The 15,165-nt window shown below is 42.2% G+C and overlaps 1 pseudogene; it reads right to left on the bottom strand.

Moving 5' to 3' along the window:
• Positions 1 to 67: 67 nt before the first annotated feature.
• On the bottom strand, positions 68 to 15,124 carry LOC143331897 (Ig lambda-2 chain C region pseudogene; annotated as a pseudogene).
• Between the last annotated feature and the right edge of the window lie 41 nt (positions 15,125 to 15,165).

The following is a 15,165-nucleotide window of genomic DNA, read 5'->3' on the forward strand; positions in this document are numbered from 1 at the left end:
TCCTGCTCCCGACCCCAACACACACACACACACACAGAGCTCCTGTCCTGGGCTTGGGCCAGCCCCTCTAGGCCTGACACTGGCTCCTGTGGAGGGACTGGGTCTGGCTGTGGCCCTTATGGAGGACCTTGCAGGAGTACAGCTCTCCTTGCATCCAGCGCTCCTTGCTCAGGCTCAGGGTGCTGCTGCTGCTGTAGCGTCCGCTCTTCTCCTCCTCGGAGCTGCTCAGGACCCCCTCTGTCACCTGCGTGCCGTCCACCTCCCAGCTCACCACGGCTCCCTCAGGAGAGTAGCCGCTCAGCAGGCAGGCCAGCGTGGCCGAGCCCCCGGAGAGCTGCTCAGAGGAGGGGGGAAGCAGAGAGACCGAGGGCCTGACCGTGGAGCCAGCTGGAGGGGAGAGCAGAGACACACCAGGAGCAGATTAACTCCCACTGTAGGACACACAGCTGAACACGACACACTGACCACACATGACAGAGGTTAACACGACTGTGGACGAGCTGTGAGTGTAAATATAAAGAAAAATTGAGAATAACGATCATGACATTTAATCTTCATGTCTAATTTATAATGTTTGACAGTAAATAATTCATGCCTTCAATGATTTTCTTGTTTTTCAAAATGTAATGTCTGTATCCAGTTAAAGACTTTGTCATCTGTCTGTTTCACTTCCTTTTCACCACTTTAAACTAACGAACTGTGAACACAAACTACAGCTGGACTGCATGAACATATAAACTGACTTTTTTGTTTTATAAACAGATTACATTTCATTTTAATAACAGTTAGAATGTAAAAAATAAGAAATTTGGTGTCATTTTTTAGCATTAAACTTTTCCTCAGACCAATTCCACAAACACATTTTGTCTATAAAAAGTCAATTGAAAATAAAATAAGAGAAAATGTAACTTATTTGGCATTTATTTAACCTTAATATTATCAGAAACACAATAATAAAGTGAATTTTTGCACAATGAAAGCCAAATTGCAATTTCAGCCAAGTTTGATGAATAACCATAAATATACACATTTCAAACTCCTTCAATAATTTCTCATGTATTTATCTCATTTTACACAATTAAGTTTGATCTTTCATGTTGTAGAAATGATAAATCTGTGATACTTACAGTCAATGATGAGTTTGGTTCCTCCACCAAAAGTCCACCACAGTGATACAAACTGATGAAGTGGCCGTACAAAAACCTCCTGCACTGTCAACAAACATCTATACACTGAAAAAAGTCTCTGATGAAAATAAAATGACATGTTTCTGAATCTGCAAAGCATTTTAAGTGATCTGGATTGAAATTATTGTATAAATGAAGGTTATTTCTTTCATTTTTCTTTAGTTTTCTGCACCAGACAGACAAACGATGACAGTCTTCTTGTAATAAAGTCATTTTTTCACAGTTTTCTAACAGGTGATACTTGGTTAAATGACGATGATGCTTTTTAATAATAATAATTTCTAAACTCAGAATAAGCAGAAATGAATACCATTATTTATCTGCAGTGAACCCTGTCAGTAAATGAACGGCAGACAAACAGACACATCATACCAACCACAGTGGACACAAACTTCTCCTTAAATCCTCAACTGCACTTGTAAAATAAATATTTCCTTGTGTTCCATTAAGATCATAGATGGTGTCAATCCAAACAGTATTTCTCCTGATTTTGTGTCCCACGTTGCCTTGAGTGTGCTGAGAGCAGAGAGATGATTTCCATAGAGAGGAGGCTTTGCATGGTCAGCTGATCCTCCAGTGAACTGAGAAGGTTTATAGTCCTGTGAGTTCAACACTGCAGGACTCACATCTGTCAGTCAACACAGCAGAAAGCACGAGCACCATGACTCTCATCACCATCCTCATCTGGACGCTGGCCTGCTGCTGTTTCACAGGTTCATTCTCTCAGCAACATTTCAAACATGATGTGCTGCCTTTTCTCTCATTTCTTTCTGCTGATCAATGAATGATTTGTTTTGTCTGCAGGATGCAGCGGTCAGGTGACTGTGACTCAGCCTCCAGTAGTGACAACGACTGCTGGATGTGTCACTGTCGCTCTCACCTGTAAAACCAGCCAACCTGTCTTTAGATACAGTAGTGGAGGTGAGGCTATGTTCTGGTATCAACAGAAATCTGGACAGCCTCCAAAGCTCCTAATAAAACATGTAACCACACGACATTCAGGAACACCAGGTCGGTTTCGTGGCAGTGGAAGCAGCTCCGACTTCATTTTGACCATCAGTGGATTTCAGACTGAAGATGCAGCAGTTTATTACTGTAAGAGTTACCACTACATAAACAGTGTTGGAGTGTTCACACAGTGATTTGTAGCTGTACAAAAACCTCCCTCAGTCAGACTGCAGAGACACTGAGCTGTTACAGCAGGAACCGACTGCAGCTGCTGAAGAGGAAGAGACTCTGACACAGACCACTGAACACAGAGCTGACAGTAACCTCACCAAGCACAAACTACACATTCACACTCATATATTAGTGTGATTTATATTTTTATATAGTTTTATTTTTATTCCATGTCACCAAGTGTTATTACTGTTTTGATAACCAGCAGGCCACAGATTGTTGTACCAGTTGATTTATTAACAACAAAACTTTCCATGTGACGTTGCAGTCAATAACCCGTTAGCTTAGTTTAGCGTAAAATAATCAATTGAAGGGGAAACTTCTAGACTGGCTCTGTGCAATTGTCACAAACTCTTCCCAATGGGAATCTCTTAATTACTGACACTTGTTGATGGGATGATTTACTTGCTCATCAACAGGGTAACTGTTTCCCCCTGATTCCAGATTTTATGCTAAGACAAGCTTACTGGCTCCTGGCTTTAGCTTCATATTAACCATACAAACATGAGATGATCAGACAGATCATGGTCATCCAAGCTGGTGGGGCTTGTAGTTCTGATCATATGTTTTGATTTGATAGATCATTCCTCAAGAAGTCACACCCTCACTTCCTGATAGTATTGGTTTCTTCCACATCTTGCAGGATGAAATGATTCACAACAGCAGGTCTGTATGGACCAGTGTGTTTCACATCAGTGCTGAAAGAGATGTAGGCTGTGATGAGTTGCTGAGGTGCTTAATGCAGCATCAAACCCTTTTTCAAATAGGTGCAAATGAAATGCAGTTACTTCTACACACCTCAGTGTATTTGAGGAATACAGGTATGTTTGTTTTGTGAGGACCAGTTAAAGTTAGTCACCATCCCTCAAACTGGGTGTTTAGCCTGTTGGCACCTTAGATAATCCTGATTTGTGGTAGATGATCATTGCAGTCAAAGCAGAAACATCAAAAACTCTAAATACAGTATTCAGCCAAATACAAAGTGGGAGATTACTGAAGTTTACTGGAGTGAAGTTTTAAAATAATCTCCCCAAATCTCCAGTCAGCTCACATTGAGTTTACTGTTGATGCAGCCTGCCAGCAGGGGGTGCTATAGATATGTTACAGTTTTTTCCAATTGCCAACACAATAAAATGACACGCATAGTGCAATGATTTAAACTGACACAGAGAGCAAAACCTCTTCTCAAGTCTCCAAAACTGAAACACATTTTCTGCTTTATGCACATTTTGCAATTCAAAATGGCACTTTTTAAATGCACTGAACATAGTTCTCTGCATAAGACACAACAATCTGACATAAAGTCACATGTTTGCCATTTCGAAACACTGCCATTCAAAATGACACTACATGAGCTAATTGGCTAATATATGTGCCACCTGGCCAAACACCTCAATGGTTAATTGTTACCACAATCAGGAAGTAAGCACTATAAAAAGACCACAGGTGAGTCCTTTTTTTTTTTTTTTTTTTTTAAACAACAATGGACGACGTTGCAGAGAGAGGAAGAGGAAGAGGGAGGGTGAGAATGAGAGGGGGAGGAAGAGTGAGAGGTAAGAGCTGGTAGAGGAGTTCATGGCCAAAGAAGACAACAACTTTCAAATGAAACCAGAGCAACCTTAGTTGATCATGTCATCATTGGTGTTGGAAAACAATGGAATCAGATTACGAGAAATTCAAAGCCACATCATCCAAGACAACACCATATTCAACAACATTCAACGAGTCAGTCTGTCCGCAGTGGCTCGCATTCTCAAGCGAAACCAAATCAGAATGAAACAACTTTATAAGGTGCCTTTTGAGAGAAACTCTAAAAGAAACAAAGAGCTCAGAGGAGCACATGTGGATGTAAGCACAATATTGACTGCAGTACTCTACACGCAACATTGTTTCCCTGTGTACTGGATTACGCCATATTGACTGATTTTTGTTCTTTAGGGAGTACTGGAAATGGATGCTCATGCAATCCCACATGAGTTCATCTTTATAGATGAGGCTGGGTTGAACCTAACAAAGATCAGTAGAAGGGGAAGAAACATCACTGGCCACAGAGCCATTGTAGATGTTTCTGGCCAACGTGGTGGGAACATCACAACGTGCGCTGCCATCTCTAATACGCATGGTGTCCTCCACCGTCATGCCAACCTTGGACCTTACAACACAGCCCATATTCTCACGTTTCTGGACAGACTCCACAACATTCTCATACCACCAGGGCGTATGAATGATGCAGACCATCAAAGAAACCGGTACATTGTAGTATGGGACAACGTGAGCTTTCATCGTGCAGCCCGAGTCCAAAACTGTTTTGCTGACCACCCACCATGTCTCGTGCAATACCTCCCACCATACTCACCACTTCTGAACCCCATAGAAGAGTTCTTTTCAACATGGCGGTGGAAGGTATACGACCGGCAGCCCTTTGTGCGCATGCCTCTTGTGCAGGCTATGGAAGAGGCATGTGATGAAATTGATGTGGGTGCGATTCAGGGATGGATAAGGCACTCAAGGCGCTTCTTCCCTCGATGTCTGGCAAGAGAAAATATCGCCTGTGATGCGGACGAGGCGTTGTGGCCAGACCCAGCTGTGCGGCAAGATGCTGCTTAATTATTTTTCTTGCCTCTTTTTTTATATATATGTGTTTTCTGCACATTTTTTCTGCAATTTTCTTTTTCAGTGAACAATCTGAAGAATTTTCTAAAATTTGAATTTTCTAAAATTTGAACTATTTTGGTATTACGGCAAAGCATACTAAAGATGAGAGTGCTTTTCATTATGTCCAACAGTGTTTAGTTGGTTAGACAGAAATCTGGCAATATGAATGAAGTCTGCGCCATTTGGTGCAAAAGTTTGATTTTGATAATGTGATATGTAGTTTTGGTTGCAGTACTTCATGTTGCAGGATTTCTGAGGTATTTTGATCTTTGGGTGTGTGGTTTTGTGAATTGTGTTAAGTTTTTTGATAAAACCAGCCTAGTTTGCAAAATTGTGTTTTACCAAATGGAGAAAACTGTAATGAGGAGAACATAAAGAAGTGACAAGGAGATTGTTGACAATGAAGAGACGAAACATAAAGAAGAGAATAAAGTCGACATTTTCTAGATGGACCTTTAATGTCTGAATGATGGTCAAGATGATGAAGTGTGGCTCCACCTCACCTCTGCTCTTTCTGTTTCACATGAACAGGTGTGTGTTTGCCTTCTTCACTTTATTTGCATGACTTTGATGCATCACTGCTCCTCACACTTTAAGTTCTTGTGTCACAGAGAGTCTGAACTGTTTTCATGCACTCACACTGAAAACTGCATCAGGATGATGTTGCCAATAACTCTGATTGTCATGTTGGGTTTTCTGAGTCAGGGTGAGAGATTTTCAACATGTTCAGAGTAAATTCAGTCGCTTCTCTCGTCTTCACTTTTGCTTTGAACATGTTTGTTGTTGTCTTCTTTTAAAACCTGAGCTGCTGCTTCAGATGACTTTAAACATGTTTTTCTTTCCTCATTTCAGAGTCTTCTGCCAACAATTTTCTGACTCAGACTGACAAATCCAAGTCTGTTAGTCTTGGAGGGACTGTGACCATCAGCGCCACAGGGAGTTCAAATATTGGTGCTGATCTCAGTTGGTACCTTCAGAAACCTGGACAGACTCCCAAACTTCTTATATACTTAACCTCAACTCGCTTCTCAGGAACTCCGTCTCGATTCAGTGGCAGTAGTTCTGGTTCTCACTACACTCTGACCATCAGTGGTGTTCAGGCTGAAGATGCTGGAGATTACTACTGTCTTGGCTACCATGGTAGTGGAGTGTTCACACAGTGATTCAGAGCCGTACAAAAACCTCCTTCAGTTTGACTGAAGGGAAACGGCCTGCTGCAGGTGCAGAGGGTTGATGAAGAGACTGATGATGAGGATAACTGGTCCAGTGAACACAACACAAGAGTCATCAAGCAGAACCACAATGAATCTAAATAAACCTGAAACAAACTCACAGACAGTTTCCACAATGCTGCCTTAAGTTGAATATGCAGAATTAAAATTCAACAACAAAACAGTTGTTAGAAAATAATCACTCATTTCCACAAACATTCAACAGTATCAATACTAACAGTTTTAAATTAAGAAGCATAAAAATCTGCTCTAACACCTACATTCAACGTGTGTTGAGAGCAGAGAGATGATTTCCATAGAGAGGAGGCTTTGCATGGTCAGCTGATCCTCCAGCGAACTGAGAAGGTTTATAGTCCTGTGAGTTCAACACTGCAGGACTCACATCTGTCAGTCAACACAGCAGAAAGCACGAGCACCATGACTCTCATCACCATCCTCATCTGGACGCTGGCCTGCTGCTGTTTCACAGGTTCATTCTCTCAGCAACATTTCAAACATGATGTGCTGCCTTTTCTCTCATTTCTTTCTGCTGATCAATGAATGATTTGTTTTTGTCTGCAGGATGCAGCGGTCAGGTGACTGTGACTCAGCCTCCAGTAGTGACAACGACTGCAGGATCCACTGTCACTGTCACCTGTAAAACCAGCACACCTGTTTACAGATGGAGTGGTTATGACTATATGTCCTGGTATCAACAGAAATCTGGACAGCCTCCAAAGCTCCTAATAAAATTTGCAAGCACACAACATTCAGGAACACCAGCTCGGTTTAGTGGCAGTGGAAGCAGCTCTGACTTCACTTTGACCATCAGTGGAGTTCAGACTGAAGATGCAGCAGTTTATTACTGTCAGAGTTACCACAGTGGTGGAGTGTTCACACAGTGATTTGTAGCTGTACAAAAACCTCCCTCAGTCAGACTGCAGAGACACTGAGCTGTTACAGCAGGAACCGACTGCAGCTGCTGAAGAGGAAGAGACTCTGACACAGACCACTGAACACAGAGCTGACAGTAACCTCACCAAGCACAAACTACACATTCACACTCATACATGCATTTTTTTTCCCCGTTTCAAGAACTGTAATACAATCCTTGTTCAAACTGAAAATGCATTATGTTCATTTTCCACCTACATCAATATCACTTGCTTTTCCATCATGAGGTCAGAAAGGTTCAAAGTATTTCACTGAGACTGAGAACAGGAGTAACTTGAGTCAATGAGTTTTCAAGCTTCAGCAGGACTTGAGGGGGAGTCGGTCAGACGAATGTTGGTTCACATCCTTTCCAAGGATGTGGACTGACAGGGCATGGACAGAGACAAGTGAGGACAAGGTACCTGAGCACATAGGAAAATCAAGAATGAGGAAAACAGGTAAGCAGGCAAGATAGCAGAAACATACTTTGCCATTTCTTCAGGAGTCTCAGTCGTTGCAATATGGATGAACAGACAATTGAGCAAACACTGATTCTTCAGCATGGTCTGGATGTGACTGTTTTACATCAAACTGGATGAAATCAAATGTTTTCTCGCCATTAAATGAAGCTTCGCCACCTCACTATACCAAAGCCCATGATGCTGCAGCCACTAAACAAGTTGAGGTGTCGCTTTATTCTTCAAGCCTTTTTTCAGTTTAACCTCCAAACTTGATATTAAATTCAACTCATTTTCCCCATTTCAAAAATTGTGATACTATCATTGTTTTAACCAAAACCCCTTTATGTTCATTGGCCACATACATCAGTATCACTTGCATTTCCATCATGAGGTCAGAAAGGTTTAAAGTCTTTCATTGTGACTGAGAACAGAACAAACTGATTGAGTCAATGAGTTTCCAAGCTTGAGGAGGATTTGAGGGGGAGTAGGCACGATAAATGTAGATCCAGTCCTTTCCATGGAGGCAGACTGACAGGGCAGGGACGGAGACAGGTGAGGGCAACACACCTTAGCACAAAGGAAAGGAAGAATCAGGACGGCAGGCAATCAGGAAAGGAAGGAAAGCTGAAATATACTTTTGCCGTTTCATCTGGAGTCTCAGTTACTTCCTCGTGGATTAACAGACAATTCAGTAAGTGGAGAGCTGGTGCTTATTCTCTGTGGCTGCAGGTGAGTCTTGATTGAATGATTGAGTGCAGCTGCGTTCAGGGGAGGAGGAGGCCGAGTCCAACCTGTCAGCCACACCCTGCAGGGAAACACACTCACACCAGACAGACAGACAGACAGGAGACAGAGGGAGAGGACAAACACAAGACTCGAGAGGGAAAAAGGAGGGGAAACTGTGGATCACCACAGTCTGTTAAATATGAAGCTACAGTCAGTGGCCTGTTAGCTTAGCTTTGCATTAGCTTAGCATTTCAGGCCTCTTGGTGCTTAAAAATGCCTTTAGACTGGAAGCAGAGGTAAACAACTAGTCTGGCTCTGTCCCGAGGTTAAAAAGAAAAAAAACAAAAACTAAACTAAAATAAGTATAACAACACCTCTGAAGCTCATTATATTCCATTGTTTTACAAAATGCCGCCTTAAGTTGAATATGCAGAATTAAATTTAATCTTTTCAAGAAAAGAACTGCTTTCAGAAAATATCCACTGAGAGCAACATTCAACAGTATGAACATGAATAGTTTTTCATTCAGCAGCATAAAAAATCTGCTCTAACACCAACATTCAAAGTGTGTTGAGAGCAGAGAGATGATTTCCATAGAGAGGAGGCTTTGCATGGTCAGCTGATCCTCCAGTGAACTGAGAAGGTTTATAGTCCTGTGAGTTCAACACTGCAGGACTCACATCTGTCAGTCAACACAGCAGAAAGCACGAGCACCATGACTCTCATCACCATCCTCATCTGGACGCTGGCCTGCTGCTGTTTCACAGGTTCATTCTCTCAGCAACATTTCAAACATGATGTGCTGCCTTTTCTCTCGTTTCTTTCTGCTGATCAATGAATGATTTGTTTTTGTCTGCAGGATGCAGCGGTCAGGTGACTGTGACTCAGCCTCCAGTAGTGACATCGACTGCAGGATCCACTGTCACTGTCACCTGTAAAACCAGCAAACCTGTTTTTAGCAGCAGCAGTTATGGAGACTATTTGCACTGGTATCAACAGAAATCTGGACAGCCTCCAAAGCTCCTAATAAAATTTGCAAACACACGAGAATCAGGAACACCAGCTCGGTTTAGTGGCAGTGGAAGCAGCTCCGACTTCACTTTGACCATCAGTGGATTTCAGACTGAAGATGCAGCAGTTTATTACTGTCAGAGTTACCACAGTGGTGGAGTGTTCACACAGTGATTTGTAGCCGTACAAAAACCTCCCTCAGTCAGACTGCAGAGACACTGAGCTGTTACAGCAGGAACCGACTGCAGCTGCTGAAGAGGAAGAGACTCTGACACAGACCACTGAACACAGAGCTGACAGTAACCTCACCAAGCACAAACTACACATTCACACTCATATATTTGTGTGATTTATATTTTTCCATAGTTTTATTTTTATTCCATGTCAACAACTGTTAAACTAACATTGTTATGATCACCAACATCTCATATTTATTTTCCACACATTAGTATCATTTGCTTTTCCATCACTCCACTGACACCGTAATCCACAAAACTCTGAACATGTCATTTATTCCTTTGAGCAAACACATTTTTCTTTGTCAGAGGTTGTTCATATGTTGCTGACTGATGCCACTCTCATCTCTGACCATTGAACATGAGACTACAGCTAGTGGCCGCTTAGCTTAGCTTTGTGTGATGACTGCAGTCTTGATAACCATCGAGCCTGGCTCCATCCAAAGGTACAAAAATCAGCTGAACATCACCACTAAAGCTCAGAGACGCACATGTTGCATTTTGTTTGTTGAACCTGTACAATCATTGAATTTATTACTTTCGTGTGAAGAAACAGACCCAAACACTGTGACTCAGAGAAAGAGGAGGGAGATGATGAAGAGTTTAATGAGTTTAATGATCTTTCCAACAGAGTAACACAGACAAATGTCAGAGATCCAATCATTTGAGCAGACGGTCAGGCCAGGGGGGACAGGTCAAAGAGGGAATCAGCTGAAGTTATAAAAGCATTTAATTTCTTGCTGCTCTTCAAGAGATAAAAGACCAAACACTTCATCAAGTTGTTCATCACTTCAAGCTTTATTAGCACAAACATCAACCATCAACATGACAGTTATGAAGCACACTCACATCCAGCTGCTGAGCTACACACATTTCTCTCTAAGTTGTTGTTGTCCAACACTTTACAGCAGTGTTGTTCTCTGTCACACAAAGCTTTAGTTTCCTCTGCAAACATTAAAAGTCATATTGATGAGAGCAGCAGGTGTGTTCCTCCTGCTGCCCCCCAACACACACACACACACAGAGCTCCTGTCCTGGGCTCCAGCCAGCCCCTCTAGGCCTGACACTGGCTCCTGTGGAGGGACTGGGTCTGGCTGTGGCCCTTATGGAGGACCTTGCAGGAGTACAGCTCTCCTTGCATCCAGCGCTCCTTGCTCAGGCTCAGGGTGCTGCTGCTGCTGTAGCGTCCGCTCTTCTCCTCCTCAGAGCTGCTCAGGACCCCCTCTGTCACCTGCGTGCCGTCCACCTCCCAGCTCACCACGGCTCCCTCAGGAGAGTAGCCGCTCAGCAGGCAGGCCAGCGTGGCCGAGCCCCCGGAGAGCTGCTCAGAGGAGGGGGGAAGCAGAGAGACCGAGGGCCTGACCGTGGAGCCAGCTGGAGGGGAGAGCAGAGACACACCAGGAGCAGATTAACTCCCACTGTAGGACACACAGCTGAACACGACACACTGACCACACATGACAGAGGTTAACACGACTGTGGACGAGCTGTGAGTGTAAATATAAAGAAATATTGAGAATAATGATGAAGAAATTAAATCTTCATGTCTAATTTATAATGTTTGACAGTAAATAATTCATGCCTTCAATGATTTTCTTGTTTGTCAAAATGTAATGTCTGTATCCAGTTAAAGACTTTGTCATCTGTCTGTTTCACTTCCTTTTCACCACTTTAAACTAACGAACTGTGAACACAAACTACAGCTGGACTGCATGAACATATAAACTGACTTATTTGTTTTATCAACAGATTTTATTTCATTTTAATAACAGTTTGAATGTAAAAAATAAGAAATTTGGTGTCATTTTTTAGCATTAAACTTTTCCTCAGACCAATTCCACAAGCACATTTTGTCTCATAAAAAGTCAATTGAAAATAAAATAAGAGAAAATGTAACTTATTTGGCATTTATTTAACCTTAATATTATCAGAAACACAAAAATAAAGTGAATCTTTGCACAATGAAAGCCAAATTGCGATTTCAGCCAAGCTTGATAAATAACAATAAATACACACATTTGAAACTCCTTCAATAATTTCTGATTAAATTAGTTAACTTTACGAAATTAAGTTTGATCTTTCATGTTGTAGAAATGATAAATCTGTGATACTTACAGTCAATGATGAGTTTGGTTCCTCCACCAAAAGTCCACCACAGTGATACAAACTGATGAAGTGGCCGTACAAAAACCTCCTGCACTGTCAACAAGCATCTATACACTGAAAAAAGTCTCTGATGAAAATAAAATGACATGTTTCTGAATCTGCAAAGCATTTTAAGTGATATGGATTGAAATTATTGTATAAATGAAGGTTATTTCTTTCATTTTTCTTTAGTTTTCTGCACCTGACAGACAAACGATGACAGTCTTCTTGTAATAAAGTCATTTTTTTTGACAGTTTTCTATCAGGTGATACTTGGTTGAATGAACATGATGCTTTTTAATAATAATAATTTCCAAACTCACAACAAGCTGAAGTGAATTACATTATTTATCCGCAGTGAACCCTGTCAGTAAATGAAAGGCAGACAAACAGACACATCATACCAACCACAGTGGACACAAACTTCTCCTTAAATCCTCAACTGCACTTGTAATATAAATATTTCCTTGTGTTCCATTAAGATCATAGATGGTGTCAATCCAAACAGTATTTCTCCTGATTTTGTGTCCCACGTTGCCTTGAGCGTGTTGAGAGCAGAGACATGATTTCCATAGAGAGGAGGCTTTGCATGGTCAGCTGATCCTCCAGTGAACTGAGAAGGTTTATAGTCCTGTGAGTTCAACACTGCAGGACTCACATCTGTCAGTCAACACAGCAGAAAGCACGAGCACCATGACTCTCATCACCATCCTCATCTGGACGCTGGCCTGCTGCTGTTTCACAGGTTCATTCTCTCAGCAACATTTCAAACATGATGTGCTGCCTTTTCTTTCATTTCTTTCTGCTGATCAATGAATGATTTGTTTTTGTCTGCAGGATGCAGCGGTCAGGTGACTGTGACTCAGCCTCCAGTAGTGACAACGACTGCAGGATCCACTGTCACTGTCACCTGTAAAACCAGCGAACCTGTTCTTAGCACCAGTAATGGAGACCTTCTGTCCTGGTATCAACAGAAATCTGGACAGCCTCCAAAGCTCCTAATAAAACTCGCAAGCACACGACTTTCAGGAACACCAGCTCGGTTTAGTGGCAGTGGAAGCAGCTCCGACTTCACTTTGACCATCAGTGGAGTTCAGACTGAAGATGCAGCAGTTTATTACTGTCAGAGTTTCCACATTATAGACAGTGCTCCTGTGTTCACACAGTGATTTGTAGCTGTACAAAAACCTCCCTCAGTCAGACTGCAGAGACACTGAGCTGTTACAGCAGGAACCGACTGCAGCTGCTGAAGAGGAAGAGACTCTGACACAGACCACTGAACACAGAGCTGACAGTAACCTCACCAAGCACAAACTACACATTCACACTCATATATTTTTCCAATTTCAAAAACTGGGAAACTATCATCGTTATAACCACCAACCCATGATGTTCATTTCCCAAATAAATCAGTATCACTTGCATTTCCATTGTGGAGACAGGTGAGAGCAATGCACCTGAGCACATAGGAAAATCAGGAGTCAGGATGGCAGAGAAGCAGGCAAGGGAAGAAAGCAGAAATATACTTTGGCGTTCCTTCAGGAGTCTCAGTCATTACCACATGGATTAACAGACATTTCAGCAAGTGGAGAGCTGGTGCTCATTTTGGCTGCAGGTGAGTCTTGATTGAATGATTGAGTGCAGCTGCGTTCATGGGAGGAGGAGGCCGAGCCCAAACTGTCAGCCACACCCTGCAGGGAAACACACTCACACAAGACACTAAAGGGAAAAAGGAGGGGAAACTGTGGATCACCACAGTCTGTTAAATATGAAGCTACAGCCAGTGGCCTGTTTGTTTAGCTTGGCATTAGTTTAGCTGAGGTAAACAACCATCCTGTCCAGAGGTAAAAATATAAGCACAACAACACCTTTGAAGCTCATTATATTTCATCGTTTCACAAACAAAATATCTATGATAATCACAAATGTATCCAAACACTGTCATGTACATGCACACACCACCAAAATATTCTAATGATAGAAATAATCTCGTTCCACTTACAGTTTTTCTCCATTGCTAAAAACACTAAACCCTATTGTCTGAACCAAACGATCCATTGCCTGAACCCACTGATTGAATCAGTCACTCTTTTGGCAAAACCATAAGCACTTTTCACCTGTTTAGACACAACTTGTCGACACATTTTCATTTTTGTGATGCACCTGTGTTGCATAATGGTGAGGACAGGTGGCAAAAGTCAAACGCAAGTAAAGCACAGGTGTCACTGGTTGAACACAACAACTCAACATTGATCACACTTGTGGCTAACGATGTGAGGGAACATATATAAGGCAGGTCAGAGAGCACTGGTTTGTGAGGCACTACAATGGATAGAAATCTGAGAGGAGGAGTTCGTGTGAGAGGAGGTCGAGGAGGTTGAGGAGGTCGAGGTGGTCGAGGTGGTCGAGGTGGTCGAGGTAGTCAGTGAAGACAAAGAACAGTAATATGTGATGAAATCAGAGCAACTGTGATTGACCATGTTCTTGTCCATGGTATGAGCATGAGGGAGGCCGGACAAAGGGTACAACCAAACATCAGTAGATTCACTGTGTCCACCGTAATCCCAAGATTTAGAAAAGAGAACAGGTAATTATCTTTATTGACATTATAGTATGTAAATGTTGACAGCAATTACTGTATGACTATACTATATACTGTACCACAGTATATTGCAAGTAAATATATGTTTCAGTACATCACTGTGCCAATGTACTACAGTATTGTAATGGAGGGTTAGGCTAACTGTTTGTAGGCCTAGTATTCCATGTATATTTTTGTAACTACATGGTCTCTTTTTGTAGAATTGAAAGACTGTCACATGGGGGTGGGAGGACAGGTATGTTCTCCCCACACAAAGAGACCCTAATTGTCGATATGGTCCGTGAGAACAACACCATTAAACTGCGTGAAATTCAGCAGAAGATCATTGAGGACCATGTAAATGTTCAGGGGATCAACAGTGTCAGCCTCTCTACTGTTGATCGTGTCCTCAAACGCAACAGACTGCGCATGAAACAGCTGTACAGAGAGCCCTTTGATCGCGACTCAGAGTCAAAGATTCCAGTATGTACAGGTTGGTATATATCCAGACACATTCAATGTTGATTGCTGTAAGTAGTGATTTACTGTAGCGGCCTAAATCACTTTTTCTGTATCACTTACAAAACTGTATCTATTTGTACAGAGAGTTTTTCAACTGGATGCAATGGAAAGACCCCATGAATACATCTACACGGATGAAGCTGGGTTTAATCTCACCAATAGGAGAAAGAGAGGCTGTAGCGTGATTGGTCAACGGGCCATTGTTGGTGTCCCTGGGCAGCGTGGTGGCAACGTCACATTGTGTGCTGCCATCAGCAATCATGGGGTTGTCCACCATCATGCCAACCTGGGGCACTACAACACTCACCAGCTCCCTAT

Source organism: Chaetodon auriga, chromosome 14 (genome assembly GCF_051107435.1).
Source record: "Chaetodon auriga isolate fChaAug3 chromosome 14, fChaAug3.hap1, whole genome shotgun sequence".
Taxonomy (NCBI): Eukaryota; Metazoa; Chordata; class Actinopteri; order Chaetodontiformes; family Chaetodontidae; genus Chaetodon; species Chaetodon auriga.